The sequence below is a fragment of the Meleagris gallopavo genome, chromosome 2 (genome assembly GCF_905368555.1).
Source record: "Meleagris gallopavo chromosome 2, MGAL_WU_HG_1.1, whole genome shotgun sequence".
Classification (NCBI taxonomy): Eukaryota; Metazoa; Chordata; class Aves; order Galliformes; family Phasianidae; genus Meleagris; species Meleagris gallopavo.
The window spans coordinates 26,245,640-26,261,047 of record NC_139405.1 but is presented as its reverse complement, the minus strand read 5'-3'; the positions used below and the strand labels follow the sequence as shown (position 1 = coordinate 26,261,047).

Genomic DNA, 15,408 nt, shown 5'->3' with positions numbered 1-15,408 from the left:
CAATTAGATATTGTTTCTTTCACTAGACAAGACATGTTATGAAACTACAGGAAAAGAGCAGTCCCAGCCCCAGTCAATATATTCATTTGATGCTTATGTAGCATTTCATTAATGTTTTGAAATCATTGGATCTCAGATCTTTTTATGATCAAAAGACAAATGACATCTTCCCATCAGGATCAACCTGAGACATCACACTTTTAAAATACTGTTATTCTCTCATCTTCTGTTTCTTAGAATATCTTAATACTGACTGAGTTGATGCATTTAAAATTACTAGGGAAAAATAATTTTTCAGCTGTCACTTTGCCCAGTTTCACTGTGAAATGTGTTTTTATAACTCCATTATGAAACTCTGAAAATAGGGAGTAAAGAGCAAGCTGCACTGGGGGGGAAGATGGGCTGCAGCCCCAGCCCAGCAGGGCAGTCCACTGTGGCAATGATTTACATGGGCCTGCACGTTGGTACGAGTTGAAGGACCAGGAAAGAACCATGACAGAGGCTTTTGTGGCAGAGCCACACAGCATCTACCTGTCTCTAACTGCAGTGACAATCTTGAATGGCAGCAATTACAATTCTGTTAGAATGCTCTGGGATACAGCTATTCCCTTTCACAATAAATGCAGTCTGAGGTAATGTGCTGAAGAGTCAGCATCTGCAATATCAAGTCACAAGTCACACCTATGGATTGTCACTCACTTTTCACAAATCCGTATATGCATTTGAAAAAGCAGACTATTTTACTATGTAAATTATCTTGAAATTATTGGATCCCAGGTCTTTTTTTTAACAAAAATCAGATGACACCTCTACATCACTGGTCAGAAAAGCCACTGTTTGCCTTGTCTCTATTTTAACTTTAAACTTCAAAAACCAGATTGCTGTCTCAGAATCTTATGATGTATTACAATGAAATGGACAAGCAGTTATGAAAAATTTACTGTTTCTGGCTATATACCAGTGCTTCATTATTTCTAGCTATGGAACTTGGACTAACTTGGTGTAGAGAGCAGATTTTCCAACAGGTAATTGACTTCAAAAGAATGCCTGAAATAATTCTAGCTGGCTATTACACTGAGAATGAGTCTCCATTAATTAATCACTTTTGGGGGAATTTTTCTTTCTGAATAAACTCATTATTTTTAAACACATGACATCTGTCTGCATAAACAGGCTCTAGAACTGTGATTTAAAATGTGTGCTTACCACAGGCATGGCATGCTAATGGTAGCACAGCCTCCTCTGCATTTCTGAAGTGACTTCATCTTCTGATTACAAGGAAAAAGAGGAAGGGAAGCAAACCAACTTGTGATTTCACCCACTTATTATCAGGATTTAGTTACTTGCGTGACTGTTGCATCTAAAGACACAAGGAGATATCAACTGTGTACCCAGAGAGACTGAAGATTTTTCACACAAAACAGAATTATACCCAAAGAGGGCAAAGCCCAAGCAAATCCAAAACAAGATACAACAAATCAGGTTTTTCCAACACAGAGATACTCCCTCAGGTTCCACTGCACAAGTTCAGTGACAGTCATTCAAAATTTACTTCACTTTAAGCTGGCTTTCACAGCCTGAGGCTTGGGCAGATGTTCTCTTCCAAATCTGGTTTTACCATCTGAAGATATTACTACCCACGTTGCTAACAAGAGGTTATAATCTCCCAGCTAATTTTATCTGAAGTAGATTAAGATTTCTCATCAACAGAGCTGGGTGGAAATCTGCATCCAATGGAGAAGCTGGTTTATCTAAAACCTTTACAACAAATTCATTTTGCTACTTGACACTGAGTGTCAAGTAACATTGTCTGCCTGCAAGTCTAAAAAAAAGCCAAAGAAAGTAATTTTCCTTACAATGAACCATTAAATGTGCAACTACCTGATATGGAGAGTGGGATTAGTCCTGGTACTTGTTGTCAGAAAATGCTGTGATTTGCAAGAAAATTAACATGGAATTCAAGAGATGAAATGTGTTGATGGAGTGTGGATCCATTGTTCACTGGACCATGAAAGGCTGTACACATTCTGTAAACATTTATTGCTTGACTCAGCCACCTACAGGGCATTGGTCTGGTCCAGCAGGGCTGTTTTAATCCTGCTGGTGTTGCTCCAAATTAGTTTTTTAGAAGTACCAGTAAGCAAGTAATGGCTTCGGACTCAATTTGGATTACTTGTCTTCTGTCTTTCCTCTCTCTCCTTTTTCCTAGTCTTCCTACAAAGAAGGAGTTCAGACTGAAACAGCCTCCCACACCAGGCTGAATTCAGCTGCAGGTACACTCTTCCAAAAACTCATCCTTGCCATTTCTACACAGAATAATCACCATTAGTCTCAGAGGCATTGGTACATCACTGGACGCATTCAAAGTCACACAGGTACCTTCCCTGCCCAGTGTGCCGGCTCACAAGAGGCAGTAGTGCACAGAAACACAGAATTATCAAGGCTGGAAAAGATCACTAGTTCCACGTAGCATGTGGTTGGCTGTGCATCCAGCCCCTACAAGGCTAGGGGACATGCAGAGCTCTTAATTTACCAGCTGCAAATAGGCATGAAGACATGAAAAACAGAAAACCAAACCACAACAAAAACCAGTCTTTACTTCAAGTATTAACATGAAGCTCCAGAACATACAATTGGACAAAACACTAAGACGATTATATTTTTAGGGGTCCCATATCACCCTATGGTGATTTAGTGGTAGCATTTCTCTAGCCACTCCACCTCAGCACCTCCCTCACATGCAGCCACCTACAAAAATCACGAGCCCAAGCCAGCAGTCGAGCTGTCCTACCGGCAGCCCTAGCAGCCCCCAAGCCAATGAACAGCATGTAGAAAGAGCTGCAGCTGCAGCTTTGGCTGCACTTCACTCAGGAGGTATGCACTCACCATTCCAACACATCAAGTACTTTATTGACCTTGTTAAAGTACCAGCTAAAAAAGAAAAAGAGAGGGAAATAAAGAAATTAAAATTCATTAAGTTCATTCAAACTTTTTTCAGTCATTTGGGAAGCTCCAGTCTGTACAAAAACAATACATCCAACAGACTTGCCACCTAATTTGAATGTGCCTGCACAAGATGAAAATTCAAACCTTTCCTACTTGAGCTATCAATCAAAGTGAAGCTAAAATTACAGTTTAACAAGCAGGTATACATGTTTTACTTAGCAAATGAGGCAAGCAGGGCACATTATTTTTAGTCACATTTATGAGGAAAAGAGTGAAAAATAGGAGGAGGAAGGAAGGAAAAACTGTCTCTCTTTGCTTGGCTCAGACTTCTGATCTGACACTGGCAACATTCGGGTATGACCCTAATAGCATTCAAGCCATGTCTTGGACTATTGCTGTACATGTCATTAAACCGTAACGTAAAAAAATATATATGTGCTATTAAAGAGTGATTGAAACCACCCCAAAACTTACAAATTACTTGTAAGCTGCTTTACAAGGTGAGCCCAGTGGGCCTGGGTGACCATAAAACACTGCTTTCCCATGCAAATGCTCACCAAACTTGAATATCCATCAACACGCCTTTCGTCTAAACCCGCAGAGAACTTTTGAATTAAAAATCTGGACCAGCAACAATCTGTTTTTCGCACTCAAACCATGGAAACAATTTGCCCAAACATAGTTATCATTCATCTCCCCCCACACCATACAACAGCATGTCAGTCGCAGCACCGCTGATCAGAGTGTAGTCTGGGCCCTCAAACTCGCAGACACATTTCCATTCCCTGCATTGTGTCAGCAAAACAGCTTCCCGTAATGCTAGATGATGGAAGAAGACATCTAATTTACCTTGCAGATGCACTGAATTAATTGCTGAACATATTAATGAAAGTCACAAATACATTTCAGCACACCACAAAATGTTTGTGGAACAACTTGCCCACTTGCAAGAGAGCTCACAGCCAAGGATCTATGTGATTTCTGACAAAAGCCCCCAGCTCCAGCAGAAGCATGGTTGCTGTTGTGTATCTTTTCCCAAGGCTGCTCAACAAAAGTAGGCCTTCCTTTTCCAGGACTCAGGTCCTTGACAACCATGACTGTAGATGCCAGAACTCTGCCATGACTCATTCTTTGGCACATTTTCTCCCAGTTTCCAGTCCTCCGCCTTAGCTAAAGCTGGTCCACCCATGGCAGCACTGAATTTTCAGGTCACAAGAGCATTTTTGCTACAATTTGATTTAAACTAGAATTGTTTTGGTAAACTTCTGATTCTAAGTAATGCAAGACTGTTTCCTCAGAAAGATGTGGCAAAAACCTGTTTGCCGAAGATGAAGTCACCTGTGAAATATAAGCTTTTTCTCAAAGTAAAATAGTTAATTTGCTAATATGAAATGGGAAAGGAAGAAGAAAACTCAAAGGTGCTGCTGAATCAAATTTCAGAATAATCAGCCAAAGTTGGAAGCAAAGACAATCCAGTTTCACAATATCAGAACTTTTTGAATGCTATTCCTGTTGACCTGATGAATATCAAGGCAGGGGTTCTCCTTTCCTTTTCATATTTTTTTCTCCAAAAGGAATCATCTCATCCAAAATGGCAGATAGTAGCCCGCTGATGAGAGAAAAGAAACATCAGTAGTGAGGAGTCAACATTCTGGCGCAAGCAGGGGATTGAAACAAGAAGCTTCTTTGTATTACTCCTTAGCCCATCCTGTCATATGACTCATTAGTGCTCTCATGGCTCATAGAGATGTTTTGGTCAGTCTTTTAATTTTAAGAATAGTCTAATCTGTTTTTCCATTTCTTTCTGATTGTACAGTACATTTTCTTGCTGTTTCTATCACTCTCTATGCCAGAGGCACTTCTGGTTCAAAACAGCAATTAGTGGGGAAAAAGATCTCTGACCCAAAATGAATACCTTTGATAAGCTTTTGTCCTCTAGCAGGAATCATCTCAAAATGTCCATCAGAGTTTGAATTTCTGTGTGACTGTGGTCCCACGGTATGAGCAGGATAAGCAGGGCACAAGGATCCGGATAGTAAGAGTCTGGAGTACACCTGGGCTGTCATCCATGAAGAGTGCCACGAAGGGGAGAAATAGGAGTGGGCTGAATCTCAGCTCAGACCACAGACAACTTTACTGAAGTGCAATACATCAGGTGGGTGTTTACTGATTCTGATGGTTATTTATTTATTTATTTATTTATTTAGCTCAGAACAACAGTGGTGAAGAAATTTCAGCCACAACTGGCTGATCTCCTGGAAAAAAAAAAAAAAAAACAACTTGTCCTGTGGTGCTGGTAAAAATAGGTCCTCTCCCCAACCAAAGCAACTCAGCAAGCAAACAAGGGTGAAACAGGAAATGTCAAGAGTAAAGTCAGAGGTAGGAGTTGTTAGGGAATGGAAAAGCAGGACCCAAGAGCAGAGTAAACCATCTGAACTAAAGTCAAAGACACTCATTATGCAACCCCAGATCTATCCAAGCACCATATTTTGAATCATCATTATTTTCTGAAAACCGGTGAGCTCATAGCCAGGATAACTTTTGCAGTTATTCTCAGTGCTTCATGAGACTTTTTTTCCTCTATTTCCTTTGTGAGGGAATAAAGTGAAAGTAATCAGGGTCTGAGCATGAAGGATGAGGAAGGGATTGTTGATATCTTGCAGAGAATTTAGACATGATGGTGAGACAAAATAAAGGTTCAATGTGGAAGAAGAGCAAAGGCAGAATAAGAGCAGGCCATTGAACACAACAAGAGTACCCTAAGGTGTATGCACAGCTGGCTGAGAGCTGTGCTGGTGAATAAGTGTTTGACCTGAGTTTTGGAGACAGATCAGCCCAGGACACACCAGCTCCAGAGGGAAGCATTCTCCATGGAACACCTGTAATGATACAAGGACCAACATGGAGGCTGCCTTGAGGTTTTCTGGTTAAACTGAGCTCTCATGGTTGCAGGGAAATCCTGTAGCTAAGCAGTTCCATCCACATACTTTAATATTAATTGCGTGTGTGCATTTCCTCTACCATGTTTATCAGCCTGGAAAATTAAGAGATGAGGAAAACAAGTAATGCCATGCCATGCTCCACTGGCTCTTCCCACTTAACTTGGAGTGTCACCAAAGCCAGCTGCAATGAACTCAGAAAAGAAAAACTGCTCTTTCCACTGCAACCAGGCTCATTTGTGTCCACCTCTGATATCACAAGAGCAGTTTACTTGAACTCATTTCAGCTGGAAAATGATCTGTCCCTCAGGAAACAAGACTACCACAGAAAAGGGTTTTTGCCTTTCTGCCCTAGCTAGGTTGTTACCGTTGGATGTTTGCACACACTCCAGAATAAGCAGCATCGTAACTAGTTTCTTTCATATCATGGACCCTGGTAGTCAACACTCCTGCTCTCTGCCCTCCTTTTATCATATTCCTTTTTCCAAGCTGTAAACATTTGTTCTTAATTTACCCCAGTGGCTCTGTAGGGCCAAAAGATCTTTGAATATTTTGAGCAAAATTTTTGGTCTATTTCCAAAGTAGAAGCTATTGTTTGAGATTTGATGTCTATAACATCTTTGCACGAGCAAGCTGAGCTACACACCATGGAACACAGACCTGATATTTGTTACTATTGTGGCTTTTATATCTAAAGAGTTAGAATTTCCATAAAGATTTCGCCTAAATCTTAAGTATTTGAGGAGGCAGGGGGAGGGGGTGAAGAGGAGTAAAAAGAAGCTACACAACCCAAAAAATTCTTCTTTAGTAATCTAAACATGCTCAATAGAAGACTGTAGCACAAATCCCAAAACTCCCAAAACTTCATCTGCATTCAGCAAGTTCTCTCTTTGATACTCTTGAGAGGTCTTACAAGCACATGTGAAGCCAATATTGCTATTATAATATGAAGCAACTAAGAGCATATAACCAACCAGTTTCACACCATATTTGCAGCAGCACAGAAGTTAAACAGGTGTGGATGAAGCTGAGAACAGGTACGATTTTTTGGGACGCAAGACAACAGGCTACAGAGGGAAACTGGCATGCCAGGATTCGGAAAGAGTGTCAGGAGGAACACACACAAAAAAATACAATTAATTTTCTGAATTGGTACTTCAGACTTTTCAAACATGGTGCAAATATTAACTGATGGTATTATCTTGAAGGCAAACTCCAGATGATGACAGGGTAGGCAAAGAAATGAGCTCAGAGAAATATGTAGCCAGCAAAAGGAGAAAGGAATTTGCTCTGAAGAGCTCAGTTGGTCATGCAAGTTCAACCAGCTCTGGTGCTTGCCTTCTGGGAACCTGCTGAGGAGTTTAGCACAGAGGTGGGAGTTTATGGGCCAAGAAGCCAGGCTCCTTTGTCAGCCACTGGAACAAACCAGCTTCACATTTTAAGAGTTAGCAGAAGATACCGAACAAGGAGAGTGATGAAGCTTCGATCTGCCATAACAGTATAGCCAAATGACCCATTTAGTCTGCTGCCTGGGAATACCTATCTTGAACTATTCTAAAATAATCTGACATCATTAATACTGGATTAGCGTTTTACTTCTCAACAGCTGTAGAAGGAAAGTTCTATTGTTGGGGTGCTGATGCAATGGGAAGCATCATTGTTCTTTGCTCCCCATCACTAGTGGGCTCCTGTGTAGCACTGGTGTTTCTTTCCACAGAAATCTCTTTCTCCTCCTCTTCCTCTGACAAGAATTTCCTATCTGTTAGATGAACAGCACTTCAGTGGAGCCTGAATAATTGGTTTGCACACTATATTGTCAAAAGAGGTATGTGCAGGTCAGAGGAAGAGAGGAACAATACTCACAGAATGATAATCTCAACACCAACAGGAAGGAAGAGTAGATTAATCTGTTAAAACATTATATTTGGATCTGAACTCAGTAAAAAAAAAAAAAAATCTGCTTTGGCTTACTCTCACTAATTTTGTGGTTTTACAGGTGAAGTCCACTTTTTGTAGAGTCTGCAAAAAGTACTTTGCTTCCACACCTGTTTTGTGATGGCTATGAAAGAAGGCAGGGTGATGGAGAACAGTCTGGGAGAAAACACAGATTTATATAGAGTGTAATAGAGAGAGCTGTGCAGTAACTGATCTGTCAGCCTGACAGCAGTCCTGAAAAGGCAGAATGGGAGAAAGATGTATTTCAGGTTGGTCTAAACTTATTTTCAGTTTTTCTTGCCAAAAAAGAAAGGCAAAAAAAAAAAAAAAAAAAAAAGAGAGAAAAAAGCCCTCTGAAAAACATGAGAAACTCAGTCAGGAATAGAAGCCTGGAGCTGCACTCCAAACTGTGACTGCTGAGCAGAGCTGCCACACTGTCAGTTTCTGGCTTCTTGCCTAATGGCCATAAGAAAGAATTTATAGGGAAAACCATCGCTAATACAAATCATATTTTAAATGTTTGATCAGCAATTACATTCTGACTTCTCAAAAACTGACAACTAATTCACGCTTTGTACCAACAAACTCAATGTTATTAAAAACATTCCAAGCCAACAATGCTAATAATGTCATCAACATGGTTTCCGTCGTGCCAAGAATTATATTAAAAAGAAACCCATGCATAGCAAGGAACAAGAAACATATGTAGGTGATTTATACACACACAACTGTTTGGAGGAGGTTTGTTTTCTTTTGTGATGTCTTCAGCCATGAATCCATGGGAGATTAGCACAAGTATCAAAATGATAACGAAACATTTAAGAAATGTTTAGATGTTTTACTAAGGGACACGGTTTAGTGAGGGGATATTGGTGGTAGGTGGATGTCAGGACTGGATGATCTTGGAGGTCTTTTCCAACCTTGGTGATTTTATGGTTCTATGATTTAACTCCCTAGCTGGTTCATGCAACCATCTCAACAACAAGACAGCTCAGGAGACACAGTGAGGATGGGCCATGCTCAAGATGCTCTCATACCCAGGGGACACCTGTGAATACAGGAGATGCAAACCTTCCTGCTGTGGTGACAAAACCTGGTTTTGGCACTCATCATTCTGTAAAGTCTGTGGAGCAAAACAGCAGAGATTCTCAGAGTTCAGGATTGGCTCTCACAGCCCAAGTCTCACTACCAAGGCCCAGACCAAATTACAGAAACCATTAAAAGCTGCAATAGTTTTTCTGCTTTCAAACATGGCTTAAAATACATCCAGAGGCAGGACATCCTTCTTGGAAGCACCTCTGAGATCACTTTATAAAGGCTTGCCCTCTCTCTCTGCCCCAGGCAGAGCGTGCAGTAAGCTCCTGAAGACTTTGGCAAACACAGTATCCCTGGTCAAACATGGTATTACGAGTGCTACTTGTGATGGACACAGAGACCTCAGGCATTGCTTTGTCCTGCCTAGCGCTACATGCCTGGGGCTTTTGTCAGCTTCACAACAAACTGCTGGTGCTTCTCAGACACTTTTAGTTTGGGCACATTTTGTGAAAGCCCTTGGCCCAAATCTGCTTCCCCTGACCACTTCTTGTTGTAGGACTGACAGCTTTAGGAGTTCCCTGTTCTTCAGGGCAGAAGCCCCACTGCCCTTAGCCCCTTCTGCTCCATGCCATACGTTTTGCCCACCTCCTCAGGAAAACTCAGCACCACACCTTATTTGTTCAATAACCTCCTCTTACCTTGGCCTTCACGTAGCAGAGTTCTCATGTGGAAAAGCAGAGGCAGAGGAGAAAGCAGTATGACACAGGGAAGTGTGATAAGTGCACCAAGCACCCTGAGTGCACCACTAAGTGCAAATTCTCCCCTTTGTGATGATTCCATTCTTGCTGGCCACTGCCCCTCTTTTAGAGTCACAGAATACTCTGAGTCAGAAAACACCCTCCAGAACCTTCGCCATCTTCATAGCCCTCCTTTGGATGCTCTCTAGGACCTGTTTTACAGAGGCAGCAAAGAATGCAAAACAGCAAGAGCTGTCTGTGAACCTGCTGAACACCAAAGAAAACAAACATAAACAATACAGAGCAGAGGCTTTATAAAAAGAGATATAACTGTAAAGATGTCTGCATTTTCTTAATATCAGTAGTAAACAAACCTTGAAAAATGTAAGTTTTAAAGAATAATCTGTGATTTATCTCATTACAAATTCATTAGTTACAACCTGAAGCTCAAGATTTAAGAGCTTGCTTAACATTAAAATGATGAATCAACTAACAGAAATGCAAAAACAGCACAGAGCAAATCAGAGGAATAATGTATGATGTAGTCAGGTGACACTGGGTAAGACTCAAAGGTAATAAGCTTCCAGCTGTTGACTGGAGGGAAGCAAAGCTCCAGGTGCTGCTGGGGAGATAAGAGGAGAGTGTCACAGTCGGACACAGGAAGAAATTATAAGGGTTAGAAAACTAACAGTACAGGAAACGTGTTCCAGTACCCTTCCCTACGCCTCCTTCCCCCAGCGGAGATGCCAGTGGTGTGTTTCATAGCCAGATGTAAGCTACAGCTGAAGAGCCTGAGCTGCCATCTGAACAATTTCCAGCAGAATGTGCAGATGCCGGAGGACATGTCTTAATAAATAAATAATTCATTAACTTTGACTAATGCAACCAGATAGGCGGTTCAGCAAGCCCTTTGTTTGCAATTAATACGACATGGCACCTGTTTAAATGACTTACATCAGAGATCACATCCTCATACACTGCTAAACCAATTGCACTCCAGTGTAACTCTCAGAGCCACATCTTCCACATGAGATAAAGTGAAGAGTGGGAAAAAAAGTCTGCATTGTTCCCATGTACAAATTTACATCAACCCCAAAGGATGTACCTGTTTCTGTCTGGAGAAACACAGCCTGAAGCCCACTTCCTCCAGGTTACAAAATGGGGCGTTTGCTGTTCTTACATACTAAGAAAAATAATTTTGTGACACTTACTGTTACTTTGATCTCTTCAGGTCCTTCTCATTCCTGAGCTGACTTGCTCACTCTGAATTCTTGCTAGCCAGTTAAGCAAAAGCAGGAGATCAAACCAAACACCTTCTCTGCAAAAAGAGAAAATAAGTAAGCTCTCAGTTTTTCCAATGCAACTGAAGTAGTGGGGCTCAGTACAAAAGTATGCTGCCAATGCCCCATTGCACCCAATCTGTGCTATAATTTCTGCAGCTAAGTATGTTATCCACATTTTTTAAGAAGAGGAGAAGAGCATGATTTTATCATTTCCAACATCCACTTAAATACACAGCATGCACATTTCCCAATAAACAGCAACTTTATAGCTCTTGCCTAACACCTGCCCACCTAGAATGAAAAATATCTTTCTCATATATGTTTCTATGTCTGTTCTCCTTTGCACTTCACAAGAACAAAAAAATAAACTGTCCAGTTTGCTGTGCATGGTGTTCGACGGGTGTTTGCAGGGAGTAACAAAGATCTCATATGTGCTAGTCCTTCCAAGGAGCACCTGCATTGCGTCAGCTTCAGGTGGTGGTGAGTGATATGTTCTGCCAAGCCACAGATGGACAGAGCACACCCACAGTCTGCAATAGTTTAGGTCTTTGTATGTTTAGAACAGCTTTAGCTCACCCATGTTTGGTGTTTATGTCTAGGATAACAGTCTCACGCACAGTGACACCAAGCATCTCAGTGGCCTTGCCTCTTTACATGAGACAAACACTCAACAGGAGGCTGAGTACCAAGCCAGATGTAATATTTGGTCCCCAGGGTTTGTGCTTTGGAGGAAGAGTCCTTCGGGAACCGCAAAGCCATAACGGACTCAGGGATCTGCTCCGTAGCTTTAATAGGGACCATGGACTGACTTTCACATCAGTAAGAAGTGATAAGGCCTCAGGATCTGAAGCAAACATCTCTCAAACCACCTTGTCACAGAGCAGCTGATTAATGCCAATCTAAAAGCAACTCATCATCACTGTCTCATGGATGTATTCACTCTGGACTTGTGCTGTGTTTTTTATTGCAGTATTCCTTAGAGTCATATACAATTTTCCCGCATGAGCTGAAAGGCCAAGGTAAAAAATTAATATTCAGAATCATAATGAGCTTTTTTCCCCACATTTTTGCATTAATAATGAGTTTGAAAAGATCAAGGCAAGGTAAGATTTTTGGACATAATAGTTTAAGGTAGTCTCCAAATGTGTTTCATTTCTCCAAGATGATTGTGCAAGAAGCTATGCATACTCTTTATTCCAACACATAGTCTTCCATTACTGTGAGATCATTTTAAAGTCACTTTTACTGCTGTTCCAGCTCAACCCTATAAATCAGTGTCCCAGGAAAAGATCCAATTCACATTCTTTGTGTTAACACTGTCACCATGTTTGCTCCTGACAGGATGTCAATTACTTTAGGCCTTCAAACACTCCATATTTGCACCAGGATTTTGAATAGATACTTTAATATAGGGTTCACTGCACAATATGTTGCACAGACTTTGTGCAAAAGTTAGTTTCTACGTGGCCTAAAGCCTGGCAGAAAGCCAACTGCAGTATCTGAGCCCTGTTTCACAAAAACCTGAAGTCCCCTTTTTATGCTTGGGTTTGAATGGATTAATTCTACCTCTAGCACAGTTTGATATATCTTCTGGTGTCCACAGATTAAGGTTTTTCAATTTGTACATAAAATGATGTAGCCCACTTTTCTCCTCAGGATTTATAATTGTAGTATGGAACAGATTATTCACTTTGATGATTTTCTTTAAAAAACTCTTAGGCAGTGGAACACGAAACAACAGAAGCAAGCCAATGAAAATATAACTCCATTCATCTTTAGCCAAATAGCCTCTAGACCCAAACTACTAAGGAATGCCCAGTCAGCGATCCCCCGTACTGCAGAAAGGAAGTCATTAAATGAGAGCCTTTAAAGGGATCAATAACAACACGCAGAGAAGGGAATGGAGTTAGTCATCATTTTATCAAAATACTCGTATGCTTGTCTCTAGGGCTTCTAAGAGATACATATTTTACTGCTACTGATGACTGTATGGAAGATGTCATTATGAAAGATTTTATAATGAGAAACCTAAAAAATCTGTTCTTATCACTTGTCACAGGCAGGAAACATCTGAACTCCAGTAAAATCTATAGGATGGAAGCATTTGTTTGTTTTATCACACACATCAGCTGTATATTGTTCTAGGCAGGGGAGCCCACCAGGGTCTCTAATCTGTCATTGTGTCCAATTAATCCAGCAAGGGGTCACTTCAGCTCATTTCCTTGGTTTTCATCACATTTCCTTATTTGATGAAACTAAAGCAAAATGACAGGTACATAGATTCTTAGCATGACTGAGCTGGACCTCCAAGACTCAGCTCAGTCCCCCGATAATGCTCTTTTTGTTTACTTTTGCTCATTTAAAGATATGAATACTTGAGAATGATCTTCTGACTTTCATAACGTGTCCTTGGAGACGGCATAGCCTACGCTGGTATAAAATCCTAGGCAAGAATCCATACAGAGTGATCATAGAATCACAGAATTGCTCAGGTTGGAAGGTATTCTTCAAGATCATCAAGTCCAGCCACAAGCTAATCATACTACCATACCTCTCACTACCCTACCTGCAAGCCCTCACCAGTTGGGTGACCCCAGCTGGCTGTACCACCAGGCTTGGAAAGGGAAGTTGGTTCTCAGGCCTAGGACAGTGCTGCCAGGTGAGGACATCTCCTTGTGACCTAGAGGCCAGGCACAATATCAAGTGTCCAGCAGGAAGTCCACATCACATTCTATGTATGTTATCACGTTATCCTGATTCAACACCTGTAGGGTTCAGGCATCTGTATTAAAAGCCTCTCTTCTTTTTGTCCATGCCACGTGTAAAGATTTTAAAACAGCTTTTGGCAAAATTACAGAAAATGAGTCCTATAAAGGCACATCAGCTACTTGAGCTGGGAAAGAAATATCCCTGTGGTTACACAGCTTCCTAAACTCCCCCAGACTGTGGCTGGGAGGAACTGCACAGATGCTCGTTTGTTGCTAACAGTTATCTCCTCACCTGCAATTATAAGCCTTTTTTAGAAGCTTTCTTAACAAAGACAAATAAAGAACTCAAAAAATAAAATTCACCCCACTTACCTGTGCCATTTTGAGCATCCCTAAATCTGTCCGCCCTTGCAGGGGAGGTGACTTTGGCACATACACAAGATTGTATAAAGTGAGAATGTGGATAAGAACAATGAAGGTCATTTCTCAAGAAAATCCAAGCAAGACCAGACACTTTGCTGTAGTGAACTGAGGTAGAGCCAGTGATTTCAGTCAATAACACTTGGCCAACAGACACAAAGTAATGCACTGTCACTGGTGTCTGGTCCATGAGTCATCTGCCGTTATCCCTCAGGCCTGCACTGTGCTGAAAATAGATATAACAATATGGAGGAAGTAATATAGGAAGAGAGGCAGAAAAATACTGTATATAATTGCTCGCGTTATATTACATATGTTCATGCTGACTTCAAAGTCACTTAGTGAAAATTTGGCTGTGTAGATCTCTGATTCCATCAGTCGTCCTCCTTCAATTTTAAGAGCAATGCAGAGCCCATTATACCACAGACTCTTGCATATATATTTAGTCTGGTCCTAGGTTGAAGTGACCCCAACATATATTAAAAAGTATTTTATGATCAAAGCATACATGCTGCTCCTTAGTCTGTCTGTCAATTCATGCACTGCCCCTTCTGTCAGCCATAAGCTTAGTTTCCAGGCCTTGCTCACGAGTCTCATGCCCCTACATTTTTCAGCATGCAATGAACATACATTTTACAAGAGCTCTGCATAGGTATGAGAGTCAATCTATGTTGAATCACTTACATTAATAAGGCCAACAGCATTTCTTTATTTACTCGCAGTTAAATTAACAAATGAAACCTTCTGAGTCCCAGCCCTTTGGTTTTGACTGCAGAGTTGGCTACATGGACTTGGTCAGTTTGTTCTGTTGTCTGGCCATGAAGGTCTACTCATCTGCTCCAGGAATCCAGTCTGTAATCTTGATACTTTCCTCACTACCATGTTCACTTAAATGATCTGTAAAACGATAAATGTGAATAATAATAATAACAAAAAAGCTGTTTTGAGAGTAGCTAAAATATACTTTACAAGCAGCAAATAGTTTTTGCAGGAGGAAAAAACAAAACTTGAACAGACATTAGGCAGTCTTCTGTTGTGTAACCAGGTACTGGCACATTGTATACAAAGAATACCCATCTGAGCTGAATTTCATTTATTGGTGAGCTTTGCTTCTGCTAAAGAGGAAAAAGGGAATCTGAGAAAGAGTTAAGAATTTCCTCGTCTGATTACATCTGACCTTCCATTAGTCACAGAAAATGAAATGGCTTGTAATGGGATCTTGTGGTTTCTATCACTCTAGAAAAGCCATTTTTACGAGGTCACAACTTGATGACTCTGATGAGTCACACCTCATGAAAAAAAAATGCAGATTTGAGAATGGCTGGCTCTGGTGGTCAGGAGGATGTGAAGGTCCCCCTGTGGCCTCCCTCACAGGGAAACTCTGCCAAGAGCTGGTGTGCTGGAT

At 41.0% G+C, this 15,408-nt stretch overlaps 1 protein-coding gene across 1 annotated transcript in view; it reads right to left on the bottom strand.

Annotated features, from left to right (window-relative positions):
- LOC109365930 (uncharacterized) overlaps window positions 1–15,408 on the bottom strand; it is an 83,417-nt gene that overhangs the window by 47,968 nt on the left and 20,041 nt on the right. The window contains exons 3-6 of the mRNA XM_085219394.1: window positions 14,688–14,900; window positions 13,956–14,229; window positions 10,804–10,910; window positions 9,554–9,804 (exon numbers count right to left, since the gene is read on the bottom strand). The gene's annotated coding sequence lies outside the window, so the exon portion shown is untranslated. The remainder of the gene's footprint in view (window positions 1–9,553; window positions 9,805–10,803; window positions 10,911–13,955; window positions 14,230–14,687; window positions 14,901–15,408) is intronic.